This window comes from Sinocyclocheilus anshuiensis, unplaced genomic scaffold (assembly GCF_001515605.1).
Source record: "Sinocyclocheilus anshuiensis isolate Anshui unplaced genomic scaffold, SAMN03320099.WGS_v1.1 scaffold285, whole genome shotgun sequence".
Taxonomy (NCBI): Eukaryota; Metazoa; Chordata; class Actinopteri; order Cypriniformes; family Cyprinidae; genus Sinocyclocheilus; species Sinocyclocheilus anshuiensis.
The window spans coordinates 276,369-285,753 of NW_015539825.1; the positions used below are offsets into that span (position 1 = coordinate 276,369).

At 37.5% G+C, this 9,385-nt stretch overlaps 1 long non-coding RNA gene across 1 annotated transcript; it reads left to right on the plus strand.

Annotated features, from left to right (window-relative positions):
• Positions 1-4,479: 4,479 nt before the first annotated feature.
• On the plus strand, positions 4,480-5,176 carry LOC107684206 (uncharacterized). The gene is made up of 4 exons (XR_001633829.1): positions 4,480-4,608; positions 4,769-4,812; positions 4,964-4,997; positions 5,108-5,176. It is a non-coding gene; the product is annotated as an uncharacterized LOC107684206 (long non-coding RNA).
• Positions 5,177-9,385: the final 4,209 nt, after the last annotated feature.

Below are 9,385 nucleotides of genomic sequence, written 5' to 3' on the forward strand. Positions count from 1 at the left end.
TTTATTAATTTGTATAACTAGTTTTGTGTTAGAAAAATACGAGATGGTTATAAATTGTTGAATGAACATCTGACCCCTATGACTATCCCTGACTATATTCAGTCCCTCCGTCAGAGATTGCAACGCGCTCGTGAAGTGGCAGCACAACACCTTGTAACGGCACAAGGCAAGATGAAAGCACGCTATGACAAGATGTCTGTTGTCAGGTCTTTCCAGCCTGGTGATTCTGTCCTGGCTTTGTTACCCACCCCTGGTTCTGTGTTCCAGGCGAAGTTTACTGGCCCCTACATAGTTAAAAAGAAAGTGAGTGACACAAATTACATCATTGATACACCTGACCGTAGGCGAAAAAGCCGTGTGTGCCACATTAACATGCTGAAAAGGTATGTGACTACACCGTGTAAAAGTGAAACAAAGTTTGACAGTTACAGATGAAGAAGCGTGTGAGACAGGGAGTGTGCCAACTTCCACTGTTGCTATGGTTACCTGCTACACCATGGAAGAAGATGGGTTGCGTAACCGAGAAGTTCAAGTTTCCTCCACACGATTGCAGTATTCTGCTATTCTAAGCAATTTGAAGAATTACCTTGTTCATCTTGGTGAAAGTCAAGCTAATGAACTGTTTGAATTGCTGTATGAATTCCCAAGTCTGTTTTCAGATGTGCCTGGAAAAACGACAATTTGTTCTCACGACATTGATGTTGGAGATGCATCCCCGATTAAACAGCATCCCTATCGAGTTGATCTTCAAAAGCATGACATAATGAAGGCTGAAGTGGAGTATATGCTGAAGCATGGATTTGTTGTGTCAAAGTCCTTGGAGTTCGTCCTCCTTACTGGTACCAAAACCTGATTCCACCTATCACTTCTGCACTGACTTTCGCAAAGTCAACAATATTACTAAAGCTGATTCCTTCCCGCTTCCTAGGATGGAAGATTGTGTGGATAGCGTGGGTAACGCTAAATATGTAATGAAGCTAGATCTTCTGAAAGGATACTGGCAGGTGCCTCTGACTCCAGAAATCAGACATCAGAAATATCAGCTTTTGTCACTCCAGACAGGTTGCTGCAATATTCTGTCTTGGCTTTCGGGATGCGGAATGCTCCCGCCACATTCCAGCGATTGATGAATACAGTGTTGGCAGATGTGGAGAACTGTGAGGTATACTTGGACGATGTGGTTATTCATTCACTTACCTGGTCAGAACATATATCCAGCCTCTAGAAGGTTCTTCAGATTTTGGCTGATGCCTCATTGACCTTGAACCTTGCCAAGTGTGAGTTCGCGAAGGGAAAGGTTACCTATCTGGGTAAGCAAGTTGGCCAGGGGATGGTCAAGCCAGTTGAAGCCAAAATAACTACTATCCTTGAGTACCCTGTTCCTTCTAATAAACGTGAGCTGCATAGGTTCCTAGGAATGTGTGGATACTACTGTGCTTTCTGCCCAAACTTCTCCTCTGTTGTATCCCCACTGACTGATTTGTTAAGCACCGCAAAAAGATTTATCTGGACACCCAGTTGTGAACATGCTTTTAATGCTGCGAAAGATTTACTATGTAGTACAAAACTACATAAAGCCCCTCAATTTGATGCCCCATTCAAATTGCAAATTGATGCCTCAGCCACAGGAGTGGGTGCAGTCCTGCTGCAGGAGGATCAATTCGGTGTAGAGCATCCTGTCTCTTATTTCTCTAAAAAGTTCTCAAAGTGTCAGCAGAACTATAGTGTTATTGAGAAGGAGGCATTGGCAATGTTGATGGCACTACAACACTTTGAGGTATACATAGGTGGTAGTGTGGCCCCTATAATCGTGTACACAGACCATAATCCGCTAATTTTTCTTGAACGCATGTCTAACTCAAATCAACGACTTATGCGGTGGTCTCTTGCTATTCAATAATTCAATCTTGACATTCGCTACAAAAGAAGCTCAGATAATATCATTGCTGACGCATTGTCCAGATCTTAAATTTCTACCTAGTTGATTGTTGTCATGACAATAAGTGCGTGCTAATTAATTAATGACTGTTTATTATAAACCACATTTGTTGTTTATGATTTTAATGGTGGGGTGTTACGTCCCGTTATGTAATTGTGTATGTTGGGATATGGTCACATGTTTTTCTCTCCTCCTTTCTCTCTTTTTCTCTCTCTCTCTTCTCCCAAGCAGCTCTCCAAATCATCCGCAGCTAATTGCAACTAGCGGCAGCGTGCAACAGATATAAAGCAGCAGAGAGACACCGCTCACGAGGAGTCCCTTATCCGCTATCCCAGCGACGTGGTTGTGTTATTTGCTGTTAAGCAGTTTGTGAAATGTTAACCTAAAGTGTGGTTACAAGGATGTTGCTGTTAAGATTCTGTGTGAGTCTAGTTCTGTCAAACAGTGTAGGGAGATGGGCACCGATTTATTTGGGTTTATCCCCTTCTACATTTTTCACCTGTTTTTCTTTAGCCAGGGAGAGAGGTAAGATTATTGTATTTAATTTTGTTTTCTTTTGCCAGGTAAGTTATTTTGTTATAACTTTTAGAAAGACTGTTTTGTTTGTTATTTTGGCATTTGCTGTCTCCTGACGCCTTGGTTATTTCAGTTGATTAATTGCCCTGATATTTGTATATTTTCTGTATATATTCTTTTGGGTTTATTTTAAGCCCTTAATAAAAATGCTTAAGTATATTTCTGGTTATGGTGTTAAATAGAGGGTTTTGTGTGAGCCTTTATTAGAAATATCAGTGGTGAAAGTGACAAGAGCTGGGATAGAGGAAAAGGAGACATCTCATCATTAATTTATTGAAAAAAATTTTTTTAACTTTGTTACTGCCGCTCTGTAACCCCTAGACCGAAGAGTGGAATGTAACATGAATGTTTTAACAAAGATACTCACTTGACAAACTCACCTTTTCTTCGCACAAACGAAACTAAGGCTGCGTTCCAATCGGCATGATTAATGCTTTCAGAGGGCACTTCGAAGGGAGAATAATTGCGACGGCCACGCTGCTATATAGTTTCAAACTGAATTTGTAATAAAAAAAATATTTACAGGCGAATTAGGTGAGATCTAAGCACCACAACTTTAACTCTTCCAAATCACTCAAAGTGGATGGTGAAGTCTTCGAAAGGAATAGGGCATAGGGTCGATAACTCTAAATAGAACACACCCCAGGTGCGGCGCAATCAATGACGTCAACACAGCAAACTAACAACGACCTATGCCTCTAACCAGAGGTGAAGAGTTTGCGATGCAGTTTGCGAATGTTCGTTTGAACTATGGTTTCGGGAAACACCGAATCGTTGAAGTATGTTGGTTGGTAACGACGTTGTATGGTAACTTACCGAAAGGTTTAGTTTTGTCTTTTATTGGAACAGAAAACCCTGAGTTTCCCTTTTCTGGGGTTAACAAACTGAGTTTCCAACAAAACCCACTTTCTGGAATACACCCCAGGGGTCAGAAAGTAAAAGTCCTGCCATATGTTTATTCCACCCATGAACTCAGACAGCTGATTTCACCAGAGGTGGAACCAAGTCATTCCTTTCAAGTCACAAGCAAGTCTCAAGTCAAATCCCAAGTCCTCAAAGAGTTAAAGTTAATGAGATAATTACGACCCTTGACTTGTATTAGATCGCTCTCTGTAACACTTCATGTTACAATGATAGAGAGCTTAGTGCTGTACAGTGAGCAGCTATTTTATATGATGTTTTATATGATGAGTTAGTCATCATGAGCTGTCCTGAATACATCCAAAATAACTTTTTTTGATTGTATGTTTAGGTTTTGCTTTATCAACCCTTTGAAACTACAGCATGCAAGCAAAGTGATGCTCTAATAGTTATAGTGAATGAATTTTTTTATATATGTAATGTATTAAAAAAAATATATCTCCTCTACTATTTAGACACACACAGACATCAAGAACCAGCATATGAATCTCAACAATGGTGACAATCAACAAAATGCTTCATGCTGCAATGCATGCTGGGTAACACCATAGTAAAAACTCCCATCATGCACTGCAGTATGAAAAACTGTTGAGGATCTGATGTCTAAAAGCCTGAGCCGATACAGTTCTTTCTTTTTGTTCAATATTGAAGCATTACGGTGGCATTTGTTTAATAGGACTTTTTTTTTTTTTTTGCAGTTCTATAATAGCTGAATGTCAGTTAATAAACCAAAGAGAGACACCACTTTATGATGTTCATTCAAATGAGTTAAGCAGAAAGTGTAAGCTAATCTGCTACTTCAAGCTTTTGGTTCAGCAATGCACAAATGCTTGCTTTGAAACACTATTGCAGTTGCTTAGAAACAAATTACTTTGAATTACTAAAAGGGTCAAGAGACAAACTAAAGCAAACCTTGACCAAGTAAGTATTGAAATAGCATGTTTTTATATAATTTATGTGCATTTAAACTAAAAACTAAGTTTTTTAAGTGCTTTGTGGGATTACAAATAGTTACAGCCTACATATTTAACAATACTGGACATGTAATTGGAAATAGAGATTGATCACAAAGTCTTTTGTGAGGTCAGGAAGATGTCTCGGTTTCAGAAGATGATGATGATGAAGTTGTTGTTAGGGCGCAACCCAATATGTCACCTCTTTCTGACACAGTGGTAGATGCATCTCAGGAATTTAGGTGTTCAGCATGTTTGTGCTTACAGTACAACTATAATGCAATATAATCTCCTGTACTTGCCAACCATTAGAAATAGAAAAGCATATACAGTGTTAAGGCTATGAATAAGTTTAGGATTTTATGTTTACACTTGGCAGCTTTGGTCAAGTCCCGAAAGCAGTACACCAGAGCATAGACATCGGTAAGTTAAATTTCTGCTGACACATTTTTTTTTGTCGCTGTGCAAGCTGAATGTCAGTATGTTTTAATGCATTCATTTTTAAAATTGCTATATAGGAAGCATTTTATGTTATCTGTAATACAATTTCTACTAAATTGTTTGTATGTTTTAGGTCAGCCACAACAACCCAGTCATCTAATGGGCAAGTATGTCATATTCTGTAATATAATAAGCCAGAATTTGTTTATTTTCTGGGTATTTCTGTGATTATTATTCTAAGTTCTTATTGTGCTGTGTGGTGTTGTCGATGCTACAGGCCAAGAGTGCAACAAGACCCAAACAGATGACCACCTCAGTGGGTGAACTCAACTGAAGTCAAGTGACTGTAACTACTGACCTTCTACAGGTCAGTCATAAGAAATGATTTTACATAATTTTTCACTGGATTTGAAATAAACCTGTTGGACTAAAGTACTGGACTACAGCCAAAACAACAAAACATCTTTTTTCAGAATACTTTATGGATTAATTGTGTTATTGTTGTTCTTGTACCTCCCTTCCACAGTACATATACACATATCTATGTACCTATCACCATCGACAGCAGTTCCTCGGATTTTGAGGAAGTTGAGAAACTGCCAGAGAAAGACAGGTACTATCACATAAGAAGTACTATTAGCACCTTGTTCTTTACCAGAAAAATGTGACTTTGTGGGAGGACTCTCAAAATCTGTTACTAAAGTTGTGATGTCCAAATTATGCTTATTATTTTTGAGCAGTGTTGTATAGCTTACTCATTATAAAGGGCCCATAAAATACTAAAAAAAATATATCATGGTTTATTAATTCACAAAAATAAGAAGCTGCAGTGTTAATAGTTTTTGCTGTTTGTGGACTGTTTTTTTTTTATTATTATTTTACAGTGATGGGCTGACAGCTGCAGACATAGTGTCAAATCTGGCACATAATCTTAACAAAACATCCTGTAGCAGATTTAACATTAACCAGGAGAATGTCTGGGATGGTGCCTTAAGAGGTTTCAGGCGATCCTCATTTGACCCCACCTGCAGCTTGATGGTGAAATTCACAGATGATGCTGGGCTGATGGAAGAGGCTTTGGACAGTGGGGGGCCTACTCAAGAATTTCAAGAAGTTCAAAATTCTTGGAATGAAAGTATACACAATGTTTTACTTAAGTGCTGAATAAGTTATATGGAAATGATTTCTAAAACAAATGTTTCCAACAAAAGGTATTATTTAAACTGCATCCTATTTTTAAAAAAATTATCATTTTAAATATCAATGTAAAGAAAACTTTATAGCATCAGGAAAAAAAAAGATTTGCATTACATTTTAATCTAGTGTTATTCTCATATAATGTTGTTGACAGCTGAAACCCTCTGTCATGTGACAACACATACAAAAACTAAGTGATTAAATTGTGGTATTGTCTCTGGCTTAACATAAAACTGAGTGAAATGATTTGTGTTAAAAAAATAACTTCTAGTGTGAAGTAGCACCTAGTTGTATGGAAAATAAAGCACATTTAAGTACATAATTGTAATGCTAAATTTTTTCCCACACAGGATATCTAATTGCTCAGACAAAAAAAAATTAGATTTGTGCCTCTAATGCTTACAAAAGGTAATAGAACAAAAATTAGATTTGTGCCTCTAATGCTTAAAAAAAATAATAGGACACCCAGTTCCATCCTATTTATGGAAATTGTCAATTATCCTGTTTTTTGGGTATCACACTGTTCAAAGACTGTTATGCTGAAGGCTCCATTATGCCTCCTTTTTCAGGATTGCACAGCTGTATATTATGGCTTTCCTCCCTGCTGTTCCTGTAAGTATAACAACATGTTTTACAAAAATATTCAGTGGTTGTGCTTTCATCTGTGTTGGCCTTGTTTTAGAGTATAAGTTCAAATGTTTCCTGCACTTGTGCTGCTCACTTTTTATTTACCAAAATGTTTCCTGTGAAATTGTTTTTTATGTTCAAGACATGTAATATTTAAACAGTCACTGTCACAAGCTTTCCGTCTGCTGAAAGTACTGATGTCTTTTACTGTCCATCCTTCAATTTCCTAAGCCATGTTTCTGCACCATCTGCAGGTGTCTTATCTGCAAAACCAGGTACAACCTCTCAGTAAGCCCAAGATTGCATTGGACAGCCTATATTGTTGCAAAATACATTTAAACTCAACAGATAATGTATTGTCATGTTTCAGGGCATCATCCTGCCACAGATGTACAGGTGCACTTCCCTTACTCCTTAACTAATCCAAAAACAGGAGAAAAGCATATCAAAAATAAATGGCACTACAGCGTTCATAAGCCAAGCTTAACATAAATGGTCAGTAACACTCAATTGGGGGGAAAAGAAAGAAACAAACGTACGTTACTAAACAGTAAACATTTCCATGGTTCACACAATTTAACTAATCTTACAAGCAAGATATGATAACACCATCCCAACAACGTCCAACAAGATGAACGACACAGATTCTGTGTGTCCCCCCCCCCGTCCGGGTGTTGCTCATCATTCTTCTTTTAAAAGATGCCGATGCTCCTCGCCACCTATCACCACGCACGCTGATGGCACGTCCAATTAAGGCAGAGCAACCTGCGAAAACAGGACAATACAATACAATACAGAGTGTGTTAAAGCAGCTTTACATTGTTAAGAAGCAAAATAGTGTCAATAATGCAAACAAAATTCAGTTATGCAGTAAAGCAGCTCTGAAAAGAGGACAAAAGTAAATAGTCAATATTTCAGTTAAAGTCAGTTCATCGTTGATTCAGTGATGTCATCATCATCCAGCTCAGTTCAGTTCTCTTCAAATAGTGTCTCTGCAATCAAGTCGTTAATATTCCCAAAAATTAGGTGTCCCCAATGGAGAAAAAACCTTGGTAGAAAGCAGGATCAGTCAGGGGGCCAGTCCTCCTCTGGTCAGATGAACCAACATGGTGTTTTTCATCGTGGTCTTTGCTGAGGTTTTGTGCCAATGGCCGTACAGTTGATGAGGCCTTCACTGGGTATTTGTCTTTGGGGCTCATCTAGTTTACATGATCTCTGCTGACATTCAGGGCTATAGAGTTGTCTCCACCATCTGGACTGGATATGGACTGGATCCGGGTGACTGCAGTGACCATCTGATCTGGATACAGACTGGGTCCGGGTGGCTACGGTGACCTCGGAATAAGAATGAAACAGACTAATATTAGCGTAGATGCCATACTTCTTGTGATGTAACAAGTACATCAGGTGTTACTGACATTGTTATTGTTAGTGAACCCTACACACTTCAAACATTACAATTACACTACCTTTACTTTACATCAGGGATCTCCAACCTTATTTCATTCGGGAGCTACTTTTTAAAAATGAAAGCGGCTGAGAGCTACCAATGTTATACAATACTTGAATCTCTTAAATATCAATCCAAACTGTTATACACAGCTAGAGCTGGGCAAAAAAAAATCGATTTTTCCATTAATCGTTTATTTAAATGACATTGATTCGATATCGATTCTCAAAAGCCACAAATCAATCTTTTCCTGTATTTATTTCAGCAAACATTTAAAACAAGATCTGATTAATGTGAATCTTATCATTAGTCTTCTCCACTAGATGTCACCCTTACGCAATGTTACAATGGAAAGCCGTTGACAAGAACCACGAACAAAGCAATATGCGTGATTTGCAATGCTCAGGTAAAATTCTATAGTAATACTACAAATCTGTGGAAGCATTTGACATCACTCGTAAAAGCTACATGATTTCCGCAATTAATGAATTAATGAATGAATGGCGGATGGTGCAACGCACTGTTTTGTTTACTACACACTTACTAAAGTGCGGACGATGCTCGCGGTGTTTTCAGCCTCTGTCGTCTCACTATGATGATATGAATACACGAATATAATCTCCAGCTGCTCTGAGAGTCACTTCATTAGCATTTTACAGTTTAATTTGACAAAACTGCCATCATATCACACAGCAGCTGCAAGTTCCTCACGGCAACCCATCAAAATAAAAGTTTAAATGAATTAATTTTAACGGCATTGTTAAAATGTGCTGGAAATATTAAAGAAGTACTGATACACACACTGAAATCATTTTACCAAGTTTTATGACAAAAGCCAATAAATAAAATTAGCAGCACTATGCACTTATTGTTTGCATAAGCAGTGAAATAAAAACATTAAAAAATGATGGCCGGATTTTAAACTAACAAAAAATAGATCGGTAATTTGATTAGGATAAATTAAATTAATTTAAATGAATTAATTTTAACGGCATTGTTAAAATGTGCTGGAAATATTAAAGAAGTACTGATACACACACTGAAATCATTTTACCAAGTTTTATGACAAAAGCCAATAAATAAAATTAGCAGCACTATGCACTTATTGTTTGCATAAGCAGTGAAATAAAAACATTAAAAAATGATGGCCGGATTTTAAACTAACAAAAAATATTCATAACATGTTATCTACTGACATGTACTACATGTTGAAATAAAAATTACGGAGTGTAACTTTAGGATTTAAAATGTGTATGTTAAAAAAAATAAGAAAGAATATCT